At 42.9% G+C, this 19,970-nt stretch overlaps 1 protein-coding gene across 5 annotated transcripts in view; it reads left to right on the forward strand.

Annotated features, from left to right (window-relative positions):
* The window catches only part of LOC309702246 (uncharacterized protein), a 139,708-nt gene that overhangs the window by 95,865 nt on the left and 23,873 nt on the right, over window positions 1-19,970 (forward strand). For 3 of the 5 annotated variants that reach the window (XM_082526796.1, XM_082526797.1, XM_082526798.1), the window contains exon 1: window positions 19,423-19,902. The exons of 1 other annotated variant lie outside the window; for it this stretch is intronic. The gene's annotated coding sequence lies outside the window, so the exon portion shown is untranslated. Of the gene's footprint in view, window positions 1-19,422; window positions 19,903-19,970 lie in introns of those variants that run through there. One more of the 5 variants, XR_014275411.1, reaches the window with a different exon arrangement.

Here is a 19,970-nt window from a genome sequence, read left to right on the forward strand (position 1 = left end):
GAAGCTCCTCAAATGATGACTTTGGAGTTTTGTGTTACTGTCAGTGTATAAAAGCTAGAAAAGGAAGAAAAGCAGGAGAAATGATCAAAGTGCTGCTGTGTGCAGGAAGAACTACAACATGTTAGTGAGAAACACAAACAGGGTGTGAAACACACTCCAGAGGAAACGCTGTGTGCAGGCTGTCTGTGACTTCCTGTATCTCTGCCACAGACTGGGACAGACACCAGTGAAACCAGTCACTGTGGTCATGTGCTTGTAGCCAGCAGCCTGTGATGTGAGGCTGCTTGAGTCAGTCGTCTGCTTCCACCATGTAAACCTTGGTGTCTCCTACATGCACAGATGTTTCCTGCAGACTGTGCTGCTCCAGCTGTCACACAGATGTTGAATCAGCAACATCTGCTGTCACGTCCTCCCTGGTCCCACAGATAACAGGCTGCATACAAGAGGCTCACCTCTGCTACCTGCTGCTCCACTCCCCATCGCTGTTTTGGCCACGCCTCCCGTTGGTCAGCAGGTAAAGGTGAAGCCTGGGACATGGAAGCCTTTACAGCAGAGCTTCATGGGCCTGTCCAGCAGCAGGCTGAGGAGAGAAAGGTGACAGAGTTCGCTGTTACAAACAGTTTCTCAGCTTTGATCTAAAAGAGCTTCTTTCCTGTTAAAGCAGCTGAGAGTGAGCACATGTTCTCCCCCTGAGGTTCTCATGACAGAGGAAGAACTCACAGCTGAGGAGGACCAGGATCTCCATCCACTCACAGTCCCTGCAAACAAAACCACCATTTGAACTTTAACATTTGTTGTCAGTTCTTGTGTCACTCAGCACATCTCAGCTGTTCCTCTGAGTTTCTTCTGAAAGTCTTCCTGTGATTGGCTGTTCACAGACACATGACTACATGAATCAGCTCCACATGTTCTCAGCAGCAACATCTGGGCAGCTGTGACAGGTTAAAGACAACATGTTTCTAAGTGCAATTAGAAGAAGAAGCCAGTAAAGACGCGTCTGTGATGCAAAGCAACAGAAGAGCAACGTGAGCCACAGTAAGTGATGGAGGATGAACTGGTCCTGTCTCTGTTGGTGGGCTCGTATACTGGCAGGAAGGAAGCTTCTCTGGGATTTCTCCCTCAGCACCAGTGAAGCCTCTGTTTCTGTCACTATTGTCTCTTTGAACTGTGATTATTTTGTGCTTTCACAGCATTTTCCTGTTTCCTGGTGTTTTAGAAGCAGCCGTGTGTGTGAGCTCTCAGGGCCACCGTCCATCCTGTATACTTGTTGTTTGTAGTGTCACCAGTGCAGTGATGACCACAGGGTGGCGCTGTGCTGCATCACAGGCAGCCTGAGCTGGGCCTGTTCCATATAACATATATATGAGATGATGATATGAAACATCGTTTGTTTCATGGTGTAAAATATGTTACATGGTTGTGATGCTCACTGTAGTGTCTGTATTAAAGTTCTCTCTTTCTCTTATATTTAATATAACCACACTACGGACGCTCGTTAGCAACAACACCGGCAAAACCATCGCGTTTCTCCGCCGTCCGCTTCTTTATTGTCCACATAAACCTTTCACAATAAAGCTCAAGATCCTATTGAGACTTTTCAAAATAAAACGAATCACATGAAAGAGCATGCAGAGAGTTTAGGGATGAAAAGCCAAAAAGAGCCGTCAGGGGCTAAAACATGAATGTTACAACAGGCTTTTCCCCGCAGCACGCCGTGTGATAAATACTCACAAAGACTCACAAACGTGTCGTTTCATGCGTCGGTCAAACACTCGACGCCCAGCTGGAAACACTTCAGGGAAGTTCATCTGCCGAGATTCAGAAAATCGCCATAAACGCTCCATATTCACCTTTACATGGAATATAAAGGGAAAAGAAGAAACACAGTGCTGTGTCAGCGTTAGACATATAGATATATCCTTGCTTTTAATACATTTGAAGGTGGGTGGGAGAGGTGCTTCTCCGCGTAGTCTACGGTCTCTTTGGGATCGGTAAAGCTTTTCCTCACATCACCATGGGTCACTAACAGCTTTGCAGGGTATAGCAGTCTGTACCTGACGCCGGTCATCCCACGTAGTCTTCCTCTCATATTTGCAAATGCGGCTCTGCGTTTCCAACAGAGGGAGGGAAATCTGGGAGGATGTTTATTTTAAAAACCCTTATACATCAGGTTCTTGTTCTCTGCAGCTTTCAGCAGAATTTCCTCACCAATGTGGTAGTAGTGCAATCTCAAGATGATGAGGAAGATGACTTTGTTTGGGACGCTGGCGATTCACTCTATGTGCTCGATCGATGAGTGGCTTCTCCTCGAGAGATAGCGCCTCCGCCAACAGGTGTGAACTGTTGTGATATTTTGATACCACGGTTAGCATTTACAGGATATTGTTTTATACAGGAAAACTGTTACTCAATAAGGCCCATCTACTAGTTGTTTTTCTCTTTCTCTGTGACCCAAGAATTAATGTGTAAGACTCACAAGCTGGTACCCCAAGGTCGAAAACACCACAGAGATGAGACCACTTCCTTACTCCCATCCTCCCTTTTTCTTTATCTCCTGGAAAAGGCTCGTTAAAGGCTAGGTGGTTTGTTTCAGAATTCACTAATGAAAGAACTCTGTATTTTATGTCTAGGAGTGTATTTTGCTGGGATGATCATAAATTGTAGCTGAACTGATAAACTACACACAGGATACTTCTTTGCTCACAAGGCAGGAAGACGTTTCCTTATTTGGTCTGTACCGGTTTGAACTGAGAACTTGCTGACACACGAACCTTTTTTTCCTCTATATAAGCTGTTATGTACTAAATAAACCTTTGAGTCGATTGGGAAGGCAACCTAAAGCAGTCTCTGTTTTCTTGTTCTCCCAAGCTGCTCCCGAGCTCGTACTAACACGCTGAATGGCATACCTGAGTGTTACTTTAAATAATTAGGAATCTTAGAAGGAAAGGACAGAACTCTGCTTATCGCTCGTGCCTTGGAGGGAAAACCGGGATGGACATTTTTTCCTTCAATTTGGTGTCAGAAGTGGGATGGACTGACAGAAGGTAAATATGCGTCTTTCATATTTATATAAAGACCGTATTATACCTCTCTCAGTGATCGATCCATAAAAAAACGGGATATGCTGACGAAGTTTCACTTAGTGATCCAGAGAGATACACTGACGACTTCCTCAGTCCCCGAATAAAGTAAATTAACCCTTGTGTGGTGTTGGTGGACACAGGAAGTTGCCTGTTGTCTTGAAACGTACGTTAAAAAGTGAGAAGTTGCTCACTCAGAAAAAGTGACACAGGAAGTTGCCTGTTGTCTTGAATATTTCTCGTTAAGTGAGAAGTTGCTCACCAAAAAGTGACACAGGAAGTTGCCTGTTGTCTTGAATATTTCTCGTTAAGTGAGAAGTTGCTCACCAAAAAGTGACACAGGAAGTTGCCTGTTGTCTTGAAACGCACGTTAAAAAGTGAGAAGTTGCTCACTCAGAGAAAGCTAGTAAATAATTAAATTTAATTTTGTTAAAAAAAAAAAAAAAAAAAACAACGAAAGAAAACTGAAAACGGGTCTCACAGACCCGATTACCATACAAGGGTTAAAAGCAGTAAATTAAAAGCAGAAAGACACAGGAAGTTGCCTGTTGTTTTACGAGAAGTTGCTCGTTAAGCGAGAAGTTGCTCGCTAAGTGAGAGTTGCTCACACAAACAAAAAATTGCTAGCAATAAATTTAAAGTGACCTCAGCTGTGCCGCAGCGAAAATACTAACATAAATCCTTCAAGCGTGTAAACCCCTCTGGAAATCACTGAACATGGGTCAGAATAATTCAAAGACCACAGACAGGTCCGATAAAAAAATCTAAAGTACCTGTAAAACCAAAAATTAATAAAATACAAAATAAAGTCTCAAATAACGGTTCAGTACAACTCCCATTTCCGGTTACGTGTAACCTACGTCCGCGAATCGGTGAAGACGTCCATGATCACGTATCCAGAACATGCGGAAGTGCTTATGTGACTGACTTTGTTTACAACTTACGGACTGTAAGTTCAATGCATTCTAATTTATTTCTGGAGCCTTATCCCGAACGATTATCGCCAGAAACCAGGTCAGTAGAAATGTTGAATACCATTTGCGATAAGAAAAGTAGTCTGCTTAAAAAGTCCTGTAGAAAATATATGATAGAATGCCGCGACGTGATACATCAAATGTTACCACTATGGAAAAAGGGACCGGAACCAGGTGTAGATGCTTTAACATCAAATAAAACTAGTGCAGGCTCTAGCAAAGAACATAAACCTACCGCAGGAAAAGCTAGTCTTGCATGTTCAGCCGTTCAGCCTACAGCCCCACACCCTTACGATGAGACCGAATTAATAGTCGCTGTAGCAGCTGCACGCAAACAATGTCAGCATTCTGATCCAACCAGCTCAAAAGAAAGCGACGAAAAATCTGAATCATATGCAACGGATCTTAGCCATCTCTTTAAACAGGATCAGGAAAAACAATATATACGCCGCGAGGAAGAATTAGCAGAACATAGAAAGAGAGAAAAACTTTTGAAAGAAGAATGTGAGGAACTTATGAAAAACAATTTAGACGACTATGAAGAAAAACTTTTGCATCAGGCAGTGTCCACAATAGACACCCACATGAAACGCCACGATATCGTAGCTAGAGGTTTAGAGGTAGCTAAAGAAATACCTGTTACCCGAACTTTAATAAAGACTTATCTAAAAGGAAAAAAGGAAAAACAAAGCCGGGATGACAAAGGTCCTTACGCCAACACTCGCGGTAGTAAACAAACAGACCCAAAATCTAGTGACGTCAATGACACTTACCCCTTTATGATAATAGGAGATCAGTGTTGTATTCAGCCCCCTAAAATCTCAGAATTAGTGACAACTATTAAAGAGCTTCCCGATCCTCTTAAAAATCCTACAGCCTTTGTCTCTGCACTACAGAGAAGTACCAGATATCACCATTTGGGTGGTCCGGATTACAGGTACATATTGTCTCAATGCATTCCTGGAGTAACCGAGTCACAACTCATAAGAGAGATAGGTGAATTAGATCCAAAGCATGATAAAGCATCCACAACTGCAGAGTTTTTGTGGGTAAATAATGACAAAATCACCGATTTCTTTAAGAATCTAAAGAAATCCCTGCTAACAATGTCCATAAACAAAATTGACTTAAATGCAGTAACTATGTGTAAACAGAAGCCTGATGAATCTATCCTAGTATTCATAAAACGCTTTATGCACTGTTGGACAAGCTAGAGGTGCAAATTTAGCTCAGTTTTCCAGCAGCCGCAGACACCCAGAGCAAAAATGAATTTGTGTATTTCATTTAACATAAAGGGTGAAATGTTTGCTGACACTGATAACAGCTTATGTTTTCTCTGCCCTATGTACCGACATGATGGAGAAGGAACATCCTCTGTGTCAGCTGGACCCTCAGCAGAGAATGAACTCAACATCCTTTTTGTCCGGTACTCTATGTCACACACTGTGCCAAAAAAACGTGTACAGACGCCACTACCAGGTAATCCCATGACTGGGAGCCACACTTTTGTTTCTCTAAGGTCAAACAGTGATTTTGTTACATAACTCAGACATAGGTTACGAAATATGTCGTCACATAGATCTAACCTACCCTATCGACTGTACTATTTCTGCACTTACGTTGCCAGCTGAATACCAGAATATGACATTGTGGTCTAAAAGTGAGAATGATATAGGATTTATTGACTGTACACTTTATCACGTACACCTATTAAAACACAACAAGCCAGTATATGTCAAGCAACATCCCATTTCTGCCGAAAAAGCCGCAGCCCTAGATGTCATGATAGGAGATTTATTGACTACAGGAGTAATAAAGCCCACACTCCTGTCAATCCTGTGCCAAAGCCTAACAAACCTGGCGTATGGCGTTTCATACAAGACTTAAGGCAAATTAATGCAGTCAACATTCCTCTGCCACCTCTCGTTTCAGATGTTCACAGCATATTGACATGCATTGCATACACATTTTACCGTGGTGGATTTATGCTCCGCTCCTTTTTCTCAGTACCTGTGCATGAAGACACACAGCCGTTATTTGCATTCACACATAGAAATAAGCAGTACACTTGGACTCGTTTGCCCCAAGGCATGATAGACAGCTCTGCTGCTTTCTCAATGGTGCTTCACTCCTCCAGGGCTGCACCCTGATCCACATGTGGATGACCTCCTCCTCTGTGCTGAAAGTGAAAAACTATGTCAAACTGCTACACACATGCTTCTCCAGCACCTCCAAAAGACTGGCCACAAAGCATCAGCAAAGAAAATGCAGTACTGTCAGACTTCTGTTCAATATTTGGGATTCACACTGTCTCACGGAAAACGTTCCATGACTGCAGACAGGGTCAAAGCTGTGACCTCTGTCCCTCGGCCCACTACACAGAAGGAAATGTTGTCCTTCCTGGGCATGGTGAACTATTGCAGACAGTGGATACCAGACTGTTCTTTTCATGACCACATTCTGCGTGACTGTTGTAAAAAAGACAAGCCTCCTCGAATACTGTGGTCCACAGAAATGACTGCCTCTTTCAATGCATTAAAGGGAGTGCTGACCTCCGCCACTCAAAGGTGCTGCCTGAATTGTTCAGGGAATGCCGGCCTGCCTGAGGGCAGTAGCAGCTTGCTCTATCATGATAAGGGACTGCGAGAAGCTCACACTCTCACATGACACTATTCTACACACCAATCACCAGGTCACGACCATTCTAGCAAACATAACTACACAACATATGCAAATCTCACTATAAAAGCGAGCAGCACACCTGATTCGCCAGCACATTTATTGATCCTATGCTGTGTTCTTCTGACCGACAGGATGGCTCAGACAGGCTTGATGATCATGACTGCATGACACGTATACAGGAATCCACAGCACCACGTCCAGATTTAGAGCAAACACCTATCCCAGACTCAGCCACGGTTTATGTGGACGGGTCCTGTTCAAGGCCGAGTGACAACTCATTTCTTTGTGGCTATTCAGTGGTGACATTGCCTGACATCATACTAGAGGCTCACTCATTACCATTTCACTCAGCACAAAAAGCAGAGCTCATGGCTTTAATACGCGCCTGTGAGCTACATTTGGATAAGCATGTGACGATTTACACAGACAGCCGCTATGCATTTGGCGTTGTGCATGACTTTGGCACATTGTGGAGACAGAGAGGATTTAGATCTGCTGATGGAAAATAAATTGCTAAATTCTGATTTTGTTCAAAGACTTTTTCAGGCTATACAGCTGCCATCGGCCGTTGCAGTTGTAAAAACGAAAGGACACAGTACAGCTGACACAGACGAAGCAACAGGTAATGCCTTAGCAGACGTGACAGCCAAGGCTGCAGCTCCCACCGCCGCAGGAAGTATTATCTGTGCCCCTACAGCTGCCACTTGTTACACTCCCAGACTATTTAGAAACAAATGTTGATTTAAAATTCATACAAGAGCAAGCCTCTGCATAGAATAATGACTGTACCTTAGATGACAGAGATGGCTTATATAAAAATCTTAAGGGTTTGATTGCCCTCCCATATTCCCTGATGCCAGTCCTTGCCCGACATTTTCACTGTGTGAGTCATGTCGGACAAAGAGGGGTAATAGGGGCAATAAAATCAAGATTTGTAATTGAGAAAACATCACATGCAGTAAAAAGCATATTAGCAACCTGTCTAACATGTGCGCGAACTAATGTAGGTAGCTCAAAAGCGAAACATCAGCATTTACCACAACCAGATTTTCCATTTCATACATTATGACTCCATCTGCAGTAACCAAATTATTTCCATTTGAAATAAGACTATTTCCAACACCATGGTCAGCTTCCAGAGGGGCACCGCTAGTAGAAGGTGATGTATATTGCATTGTCCACTGATGTTCACAACCTGGTAGAAAAACTGAATAATAACTATCAGAAAGTTTGTCTCTCTCAGCCTTTCCCCTCCACAGTTCCACCAGTGGAGACAAGGAGATGCGTGTTGGAGAAGTCACTAAAACCAAGGACACTCTGGGAGGCCGCGCGTGTTCCAGCCCCAGACTGTACTGGCAGTGACGAAGAACCAGCATCCTCACAGACGGACAACCTCAGTGGATTCATGCCAGCAGGGTTAAGACCAGCCCAATCGGACCATCTCAGGCGTCGGATCAAGCAGATGACATCTCCGGCGGGCCAACGCCCGGAACCAGAGCAAATAAACACACGGGTAGATGACATCTCAGGCGAGCCAGCGCCCGGATCCAATGTACATACACACACGCAATCACTGATTAACACACAACGCCTGAAAGAGCCAAGACTCAGAGAGCTCTTTGATGCTTCACCTGAACAACAACAAGGTACTCAAACATCCAGCAGGAACAGAAAGCCAAAAGTACCACATGATGTCTAACCTGATAAAGCCAGACTCATTTCATCCTGATAATGGAGAAAATGAAATGCCCATTGTCATCATACGACGCTTATTCTGTGTCTCTCGAACCTGGGACCAGGCCAGAAGACGACTGAAGAACTGTTTTTCTTATATATTTAGGTTATTTATCATATCCATCGCATTAACCTTAGGATTTCTCTTTGCTATTTTGTATTGTAGACTGCAACCATGTTCACATTTCTGCAGGTCGTATTTTGCTGACGATACCTCATGCTCTATTTTGCAAGACACCTACTTAATGCACTCATTACGTTCCCTAAAATCAGTAAATGACAACATAGACGCCACTAATAAACCATTTTATGCACCCTCTAGAGCAGGAGCTAACGCCTGGTATGAAAATGCCAGAACAGCCGCTCGTGATTTAGGAAACAGTAACTGTTATGTCTGTTCAAAGGCTAATCCAGAACAGGTAATAGTAGGATACCCCATATTCGGTTTCCCCCTCACTGAGGGACTAGAGAAAATCGGTGGAGATAATGCTCTCCTTAAAGACACTTTACAGTTGACTCTGAGCCCTCTCGACTGCCTACTTAGACACACACACACACCAACTAACCCTGAGACTCCATTAGGCGAATTATTGAAGTTATCTAATGACACCGCAGGGACCTGCGCCCCAATGAAACGCCCCAAGAATAGGTTAAAACCCTCACTGCCATTAGGACAGATCCCTCTCCATTTTAATACTAGTATGATATGTCTGCTCAGACTAAAGTTAACTGGCCCAGACACACACATAGATTATACAAAGGATAACTACACATTCTTCTCTGACTCCCCAGGTGCACGCTGTAATGAGACATGGCTAGCTGTCTCTATGGCTGAAGTTGTATCATATCTGGAGGAACACACACACAGTTCAAGTTCGAGCAGAGAATCGATCATTGTTCCCCCAGACGGTGTATTAAATGATACTGACTGGGGGGAGTTAGTTAAATCACACATGGTCACGCGCCTAACTAGAGCAATCCCTAACGCTTATTGGATGTGCAATAATACCCTTAGATTAGCTTTACCTGTTAATTGGACCGGTACCTGTGGTCTAGTAACCGTTGATGTATGCTGTACTTTCATTCCCAATAACACCGCCCCTAACGGTTCATTCACACAAGCTATGAATAAACTTGAAGCATTGAAGATAGAACTAATTGCCAATGCAGGTCACGGTCAGTGGCTAGATAAGTGGCTACAGGACACGTTTGGAAAATGGAAGGAACTAATTGTAGCCTTTGTAACCGTTGCCGCATGTTTTCGATGATTATTGTCTGTTGTGTGATACCATGTATACGCTCTCGGAATTTTTGATATTAAGCTTGCTCGAAGGACCAGTTACAGTTATGATTTGTCTTTATATTATGTTATTACATTCTGTCTTTATACTATGTTATCATTTCATGATAAAAGGAGAGAACTGTTGTGATATTTTGATACCACGGTTAGCATTTACAGGATATTGTTTTATACAGGAAAACTGTTACTCAATAAGGCCCATCTACTAGTTGTTTTTCTCTTTCTCTGTGACCCAAGAATTAATGTGTAAGACTCACAAGCTGGTACCCCAAGGTCGAAAACACCACAGAGATGAGACCACTTCCTTACTCCCATCCTCCCTTTTTCTTTATCTCCTGGAAAAGGCTCGTTAAAGGCTAGGTGGTTTGTTTCAGAATTCACTAATGAAAGAACTCTGTATTTTATGTCTAGGAGTGTATTTTGCTGGGATGATCATAAATTGTAGCTGAACTGATAAACTACACACAGGATACTTCTTTGCTCACAAGGCAGGAAGACGTTTCCTTATTTGGTCTGTACCGGTTTGAACTGAGAACTTGCTGACACACGAACCTTTTTTTCCTCTATATAAGCTGTTATGTACTAAATAAACCTTTGAGTCGATTGGGAAGGCAACCTAAAGCAGTCTCTGTTTTCTTGTTCTCCCAAGCTGCTCCCGAGCTCGTACTAACACGCTGAATGGCATACCTGAGTGTTACTTTAAATAATTAGGAATCTTAGAAGGAAAGGACAGAACTCTGCTTATCGCTCGTGCCTTGGAGGGAAAACCGGGATGGACATTTTTTCCTTCATGAACCAACTCAGTCATCTTGGGTCCCTCTGTGCCTTCTGGTATTCCTGCAGTTCTTAAATTATTCCTCCTGGAGTGCCTCAAGAGCTCCACATCTCTCATCTAACTTCTTTACCTCCGCAGACAAACGCTCCACAGTGGCCTGGAGAGTGGCGATGGTGTCAGAGTGGTTCGAGGCACAGTCCTGCAGTTCAGTCAAAGTGTTATCATGCCTGGCCACGTCGCTTTTTATGTCCGAAATTGAGGGCTGGATGCTCTGGTTCAAGGATGATATCTCGCCTCCTATGGTGGTAGAAATCTCTAATATGCAAGTGTCCAGTGCTAGTTAGTTAGTTCTAGTTCTAGTGGGGCTTTATTTGATGATTCTAGTGTGTGTTACATTGTTGTCATATTGTTGAGTCGCAGAGCTGTACAGTGTTACAGTTTCTGTAGAGTCTGGCATAAGGAACTCAGATCCCTCTGTGAATAATGTTCACTGAAACTGATCTGTAGTTAATGAACTAGTCAGGATTTACACTAGAGAATGTTTCTGCCATTACATGGCCTGTATTTGTAGAGCGCTTTACTCGTCCCTAAGGACCCCAAAGTGCTTTTTTGCCCAAGGACACAACGACCGAGACGGTCCAAGCCGGGGCTCGAACCGGCAACCTTCCGATTACAAGACGAGCTGCCAACTCTTGAGCCACGATCGGCCCACATATTGTTGTCTTTTGTTGCAGACACCAAGTGTTGAGATCCTGTCTCAACCTCCTACATTCTTCCAGCAGGTTACACATTATTTTTTGTATTTGGAATCAAATATATGTGTCAGTTGGGCCTAGTGCAGGGGTCAGCAACCTTTAACACCCAAAGAGCCTTTTGGACCCGGTTTCCACGCAAAGGGTCAGGGTTCGGGAAAACACTGGGAGCCGCAAATACTTTGTGACATCTAAAATGAAGATAACACTGTGTATATTGTTTTTACCTTTATGCTTTGTGTGAACAACTACAGTGTGTTGCTTATGAAATCCATGAAGTGCTACAGAGAAAATTACATTTGATTTATGTAATGAACACATTTTGAGCTCTTAAAGAAATATAACAAAGGAAAGCTGAACTACAATGATCCATGTAGCAAACACAAACTGTTATATCGCCTTTGGGCTTTTGGAGCCTTGACCTGACTTTTAAAAAAAGCGCGTTCATGCAAACATCGTCGGGTCTGCCGTGATATGTTTACAACGGGACTTCTGCTCCTGAACCTCTGCGCACAGCGTCTGCAGGTAAGGTAACTTTATTTATACCCAAAGGCAAGGTAAATTTGCTTTACAGACAAATGACAGCATTTGACATCCCTTTAAAAACACACATACCTAGTAAATATATAAAACTCACTGTGACACATACTTTAATATTTCGAATCAAAAACAGTTCTTATTTAATTCAGTGACAGCAACGGGGACAAAGCTGTTTTTATAACGCTTTGTCCTGCATCTCGGAAATAGAAACCTCCGTCCTGAGGGAAGAAGCTGAAATTCACCCCTTAGAGGATGGGAACCATTTTTAAGGATTGATAAAGCCATCCTCTGTACCTGCTCAGAGTACAGGGAGGCTAAACAAGACTGTGGCTCACCTATCAGACGACTGGACCATCTCACTATCTGATTCAGAGAGTTTTTCTCTGTGACAGAGGTCTGACCGAACCATGCCACCAAACAAAAGGATAAAACAGACTCAATAAAAGAACGAGAAAACAAAGTTAACATTTTTTGGTCAATGTGGAAATGAACAAGTTTCCTAAGGCAATAAAGGTGCTGGTGACCCTTTTTACAAACTGATTTGCAATTTTGATCAAAGTTCAGTTTTTCATTGATTATGGTCCCAAGATATTTATATGATTGTACTTGCTCTATTTTCTGACCTTTAATTAAAGTGACTCCGTGCCCATTTTGTTGTTTCCTAAAATCAACAACCATGTCTTTTGTTTTAGATATGTTCAGCTGGAGATAAGACTCCTCCCACCACTGAACAAAGTCATCAATGACTGGGCCGTGGTTAGTTTCACCCTCTTTCAGTAAGCTGACAGTAACAGAGTCATCTGCATATTTAATAATGACCCTGTTTTCATGTCTGCCCTGACACATGTTTGTATAGAGAGTGAATAATAAGGGCGATAGGACGCAGCCTTGAGGAGAACCTGTGGAGGAGAACACTGGGTCAGACAGAACCCCATTTATTCTCACTCTTTGTGACCTGTCAGTTAGAAAATCTAAAATCCAGCCCAGCAGGTTTTTCCTGATTTCAAACTGTTCTAAAAGTCTTTTAATTAAAATATGCGGCTGTGTTGTATTAAAAGCCGAAGAAAAATCAATGAAAAGAAGTCTTGCAAAAGTCCCTTTACTCTCTACATGTTTAAGAATCAGATTTAGTAAAGTCAAAAGTGCGTCCTCCACTCCTCTGTTGGGCCTGTATGCAAACTGCATTGGATCCAGCTGACCTTCAGTCTCTTCATAATCACATTTCTGAGGATTTTTTCAAAGACTTTCATGACAACTGAAGTGAGGCAACAGGCCTGAAGTCGTTTAGATTTAGGGACAGGAACCACGACTGCTTCTTTGCAAAGAGAGGGCACATGTTGTGTTTGCAAGGATTTGTTAAAAATAACCTGAAATATAGGACTGAGTTCATCAGCACAAGGTTTAATTAGGCGGCCACTAATATTATCAGGACCTGGCTCTTGTTCACATTGACTGTATGAAAGGCCTTTTTAACATCGCTGAGTTCAATGATAAAGTGCTGAGTATCTCTCAGTTTCTGTTTCAGTTCCCAAATATCCTCGCTGAAATCAGAAGAACTAAAACGAGCAGAAAACATGTTTAAAGCATTTGAAAATCTCTGTCTGAATTAAAACATCTAAAATGACCTGACTGCTGCTCTGGGGATTTTGAAACCCTGCTATGGTTTTCATACAAGTCCAGGCAGACCCAAAAGTTTTTGCAGCAAATTTGCTTTCAAGAAGGTTTTTGTCTGTTTTGCTTTCAAGATCTCGATTTTCATTTCCTTGGTAGCTGTCTGAAAATCGGTAACAGCCCCTCTTTAAAGGCCTGTCTCTTTTTCCTTAAACAGGATTTGACACTTTTAGTGAGCCATGGCTTATTGTTAGCGTAAATTTTAACGCGCTTACGGGGTATAATCATGTCTTTACAAAATACTGCACAGGAGCTAGTAACATCCACCAAAGCATCGAGATCATCTCCACAAGACTGAAGACGGGGCTGTACGAAGTCACTTTATCTCTACAGGACTGTAAGCTGTCGTCTGTGAGGCGTGAGCGTGTTTGTTTGAACACCGTTCATGGTGGAGAACAGCTGCTGACATAATGTGGATCCAAGATCCATAACTGGCCTACCTGGGGCTGAAAGTCTCCATAAATGCAGGCGTTTCGGCGGCTACACCGGCTTCCACGAGTGTGACGCTTATTTTGAGAAAATAATAGAATATGAATTTATTTTTATATTTCAATATCACAATAATCTTCCAATGTAGAACTACAAGTTAAAAAAGAAGTAACATAAATCAAATCCACTTCAGCTAAATACTTCTCATTTATTTCCATCTTACATGCTGTGACTGCAGCCATTCCCACATCTCTGTGAATGGGACTCATGGACATGGATCAGTGGTTGTTGATCAATGGTCCTGAGAATCTGCATAATTAAGATGAAGGAACGGAGCTCCCAGCCCATCGTTCCTGCAGCTGCTTTCAGTCTTTATGCAAATGTCCTGTTTGTAAGACTGAAACCTGCAGCTGAGACTGAAGACGTCACCTGATGATGACGACACGTTTCTCCCACAAAACGCTGCGTCCAGATGAACAGAAGCAACAGACTCACTTTCCTGGATGATTGAGATGCATCAAGACTTCATTGTGTGTTACTTCTCATTCAGCACAGACACATTATTGCTGTTAGGTCATGTCAGCTGTCACTCAGTACAAGCACAACTGTGAACAACACAAACTTCTCTTCAATGTGTCACAGAAACACTAAGTGTGAGAGCCTGTATGACACACAGGACAGACTGTAAGCTCTGCTGGCTGCACAGCACTTTGTAGCAGTTTTCCAACATGTCCTCCACCCGTGATGTCAGTGGTGGGACCCCAGTCACAGCACTCAGCACCACCTCCTTTAAATGGATTTTATAGCAGTTCCTCCCGTTACTCGGTGCAACGCTTCTCAAATGTGTTTTTGCAGGATAAAACACAGCAGGTGGTGTAGAGAGGACGTCAGCTGACGGAGCAGAGGGAGGCAGACTGTGGATAAATGACAGAGTGAGAGGAGAGCAACCATGACAGAAGCACAGGTGTGGCAGATAGAAGTGGCTTTATAGACACTTATTGTCAGTCCTCGTGCATGCTGTGGAAATAAGTGTCTGTGTCATGAGGTGACATGTGAGCTTATCTTTGGTCAATAAAGCTGAACGACCAGTTTTCACTTTGCTTGTTACGCTTGTTTAGTGACGTCTGGGTTTCTGTGGAGCCCGAATTTTGATGAGTTCTGGTGAAATCATCTGAGATCATCTGAGCATCGGTGAAGAGTCAGCAGAGAAAGTGTGGGACAGAAGTTTGCTTTGGACACATGGACTGAAATCAAAAAGTAACAAACAGGATTTCCAATGGACAGTATGGAGAAGTGAAAGTACACAAAGGCTGTGCTGGAACACGTGTGTTACACTTTTTGACAGCTGAGAACAAAACACAATATTTTGCATCATCTCTGCAGTGTCTCTTCTTTCCTCTGCTGTTGTGCTTTTAGCTCCAAACTGTTTCAAATGGTTTGTCAGCAAGCTGACCTCTGACCTCTGCAGTACTAACTCCTGACCCGTACAAAGAGCGGGCGTTTCTGACCTTTGACCTGCAGCTGTATGTCTCTCAGTCTCAGTTCTTCTCTCTGATGGAGCAGGTGTAGTTGCTGCTGACAGTCAGTCGTTTGTTTTCTCAGAGTGAGGCTGAAGTCTGAACTGTTCAGAGCATCAGGTCTCATCAACGTGCGCTGCTGTAACGCCGCTTTGTCCTCTGAGATCACCAGGTATGAAACCTGAGTGCTGACAGAGCAGCATGTTCCCCCTCATTCACCTCCACCACCACAGCCAAGGCATGCTGGGAAACTGAGGACACACAGACGGAGAACTGAAGTGTCTGCTGTGTGTTCATCTCAGAGTCCTCACAGGTGACACATTAGCTCCAGAACACCAAGCCAGGTGTTTGAAGCCTGACAGGGATTCTTCCCATCCAGAGGGAGGATTTAGCTGCACAACAATGAACATTAGTGTGTAGTTTAGAAACACAGACTGTGCCTGCACTGCATCTAGTGAAGAAAAGTGTTACTGCCAGAGAACCAGGCTCCTTTAAAGCAGCTGATATTAAGGTTGAAAAATCAACAATAAGCTGATGTAATCAACGTTTCACAAAATGGTCAGCAGCTAAAATCTGGAGCCGTTCTTTGCTGGTAATTAACAGTTTGTTCTTGTTAGCTAATTATGTCATTAAAGGTAGCAGCAGAAGCCTTGTGTTGAAAGCCCATTCACTCACACATTCACACAGTATGTGTGTGTCTGTGTTACACTGTGGACATCCCTTCTGTTGGAGCGCCATCTTGTGGCAGGTTTAAGAAATGTTCTTCTTGTAAATCCAAACTGATGCACCTCCATAGCAGACTGTGGAGGCTTTCAGTGACATGAAGACTTGATTTATACTGTCATATTCTCCTGTTACACAAAGCACAGCACGCTGAACATGGATGAACTGAAACTCCCAGCATCTGACTGAGGAAAAGCACAAATCATTCTCACACTGACTCCTGCTTGATTTTAGATTTGCTTTCAAATCCTCACACTTTCATATGAAGCACTAAATGGGCTCCAGACTGTTTATCTCAGCTTCCTGTCAAACACACTGCTGCTCACACCGAGGCTCAGTTTACTCCTCCAGCCTGGCTTAACCTGCTGTCTGTTAAAAACAGTCCCACACTCCTCTGTTTAATCCTTCTGATCAGACTCTTTGATTTTGTATTGTTTTTACCTGAAGTTGTGTTTTTGACATGGTTCTGTCTGTGAAATAAAGCTCACACACACACTGCTACAGTCCTTCATACACTTAGAAACGAAGCTGCTCCTTTCCTCAGTGCTGACACATAAAGAAGAGTTGGTTTTATATCCAACACGTCTCTGTTCCAGAAAACAGCTTCAGCAGCCTCTGAGTCTGAACTTGGAGTTGGTTATAAGCCACAGGCCTGTGTGCACAGCAATGAGGAAATATAATGCAGTAAGTGAAACATGGATGTGTGGAACAGATTATCCCAAAGGTTGATTCTGTTCATCTGGACGTTCTCAGTGAAACATTTGGTCTCTCGGTCAGGTGACTCCTTTAGTCTCAGCTGACTGCAGCTTTCCAAACCTTTGTCACTGGATCACTCACTTCATCTCCAACGTGTCCCTGACACAGACAGCTGGAGCCGTTACAGCAAAATCATTGATCATCGTTTTTAGAACATTAGCTGGTGTTGGTGGGCAGGCTAGCAGTGCTAATTGTTAGCACTAGTTCTGCTGCTCTCCCTTTGTCTCTGTTATTGTTGGTCTTTAGTGAACAATAGAAAGTGTCTTCATGAGACTGTTGCCTAATGTTCAAATGTAGATAACACCACCTGCACCAACCTGTTACACAGCACAACCCTCTGGTGTAGCTTTGGCTGGAGCACATATTGGCAGCTCCAGTGACATCACCACTCCATGGTGACATCATCTCTACAGACTGTGGCTGTTACATATCCTCACCTGGTAATAATAAGACTGTCCTCAGCTGCACACAGCTCCAAGATGAACAAACTGAAGTAAATACAAATTAGAGTTACGATAGATTGAAATCTTGTAATCAGAGCTAATTCTTAGTGAAACTCTCACAACATCATATCATGATCCTGGGTTAGTGTCTCGGTCTCAGATCACAACATCAGCACAGGCTTGGCTTGGGTGAGGTATTGAGTGGTTCTTGTCCATGACAGCTGCAGGTACAGTGCCATCAGCCATGCTGCACCACATGTCTGCCCAGGAACATTAGTGTGGCTGAGTCTCATGTAAACATTGTGCTAAAGTGGTGGGAAAGTGGCTGCAAGCTGGCTGCACTGTGTCCAATACTCTCAGTATGATATCCACAAACCTCTGAGTGTCACAGAGTGGGCCTGTGCTCAGCTCACTGTGCCCCATTCAATTCTACTTGCATAGTTTTACAAGTAAAATTAAAAGTTGCTCAATGATAAGTTATTGTAGTAACAACTAAGTCCATGGTCATTATTTGTTAATAGTAGCTTAAAGCTTCTGCACCAATCATGGAGCAGCAGGTTTAGAGCATGTGGATCTACAAAAGTAAGTCCCAGTAAGATGGGCTGAGCCTTACATACTAGAAGAAACATGTCATTCCCAGCAGATGAAGCGCCCTTTAAAGCAGGATCTCACTTTAAACCTAAAGAACTTGCTATGAGCATGCAGTGCATTCATGGTTATTATTCATACGATTGTGGGGAGCTAATAAAGTGCAACTATCACATTACATTTTATTATTAAATTGTTTTTGACAATCCCTTCACTTCTGCTTATCTAATTCATGGTTGCAGGATGGCTGACAGCTTCCATTAGGCAGGAGGTAATGTCCATTCTGGCCACAGTGCAACCCACAATGTGTAACTGACACTATTATATTGCATTATGTCACATTGTTACATCTTTTTAATAAATGATGACAGTCAGCTGAATTTGCTGCCCCCTTGGTGGAGGACATCAGGATCAGCAGCTGCTGCTCCATCACAAACACCACAGAAGAAGAACAACACTGGATCAGATTATCTGGACGTGTTTGACAGGGACAGTGTTCATGTTCATGGACATCAGGACAAAAACAGACGATGGAAACCTGCCAGATTTGAGCTAAACTGCTCGTTTCCATGTGTAGTCCCTGGGAGGTCACATGACCAACAAAGATACACAAGCTGTGTCCCAAAACGTCGGCTGCATCCTCCGGAGGCCGCATTTGAAGGCCGATGACGTCACAGCCAGGCGACGAAGGCTGTCCCGATTCCTCGACTCCTTCAAATGCGTCCTTCATTCCCCCGAGTTTGAAGGATGGGTCGGGTGTGTCCTTCGTGGCCCACCATATCCCAGAATTCATAGCGCGGCCCAGCCAAATTTCAGCTGCCAACAATGGCGGCCGCTACTAAGTTTTAAAATTTAACGAGGGAGTACTACTTACTTACAATGAATTCCTTACACTATATAATTTTCCCGTCAGTGTTGGGGAATTCTCAATGGTGCTTGGTGCCATACCCTCAGGGACTTTAATGTTATATAAAAACACTGACAGCTCAATATCTGCCTCAGTCACTCTCCCTGATCCAGCTGAGTCAGCAGTGGGAAAAATCTGCTTTTCACAGGAACTTGGTAACAGCAATAAGAGAATACGTAGTTTATTCCAAGAAGATATCATGTCTCTCCCATATATAGAATATCTTACTGGAACCGACATGTTCCAGATATCACCTGGAAGACAGTCTGGATGATCCCATAAATATCTAATTGTGAACAAGGTGAAGGAAATCTCATATAAAATTCTTCATAAATGTGACCCAGCCAGTCACTATATGGTAACATTTAAAAGAGACATAAATACTAATTGAACTTTCTGTGGGGATCATCCAGAAACTGTGGCACATCTCTTTTGGTTCCTCTACACAGAGATTCTGGAAGAATTTAGCAGTTTTGTTATTGTCCATATTTTAAGGGAGTTTTCTTTACGATGGGAAAATGTTTTATTCCTTTTCTTTAAGTTCCCCAGGAAGAATGATAAATGTTTTTTTATAAAAAATTTGTTAATACTTTTAGCTATTTTATATCCATAAATGTAAGTTTATTAATAAAACACCATATTTCTGCCTTTTTATAAGGATATGAATTGTACATACAATCAATTTCAGACTCAACCAACAAAAAGCCTCTCAGAACAATATTTATATGTTGAATTTTTTCGCCTACTCATATCATCATTTTTTTACTCCTGGTTCTGTATGTTCATGTTCTGTTCTTTTGTAAACTTCATCTGTTTGTATGTTGTATACTCATTGTGTTTCAATAAAGTTCGATTTAAAAAAAGGTACGTTCTAAACGAAGCTTCAGACGTCACTGATCACGTGACTCTGGCCAAACGAATCAAGCCTCGACACGGTGCTTCTGAAGCAGCGCGTTGATCTTTCTGACACACGCACCGGAGCGTCAGCTTCAAGCGGACCATCACTACGTCTCACATCTAAAGGTGTCAAGGTAACTTTGAACTGAGTTCAGTCAATCTGGAGTTTTTCCAAGTTTTCTGTTGCTCTCTGTGAGAGAAG

This window comes from Aulonocara stuartgranti, assembly GCF_965226115.1.
Source record: "Aulonocara stuartgranti genome assembly, chromosome: 3".
Classification (NCBI taxonomy): domain Eukaryota; kingdom Metazoa; phylum Chordata; class Actinopteri; order Cichliformes; family Cichlidae; genus Aulonocara; species Aulonocara stuartgranti.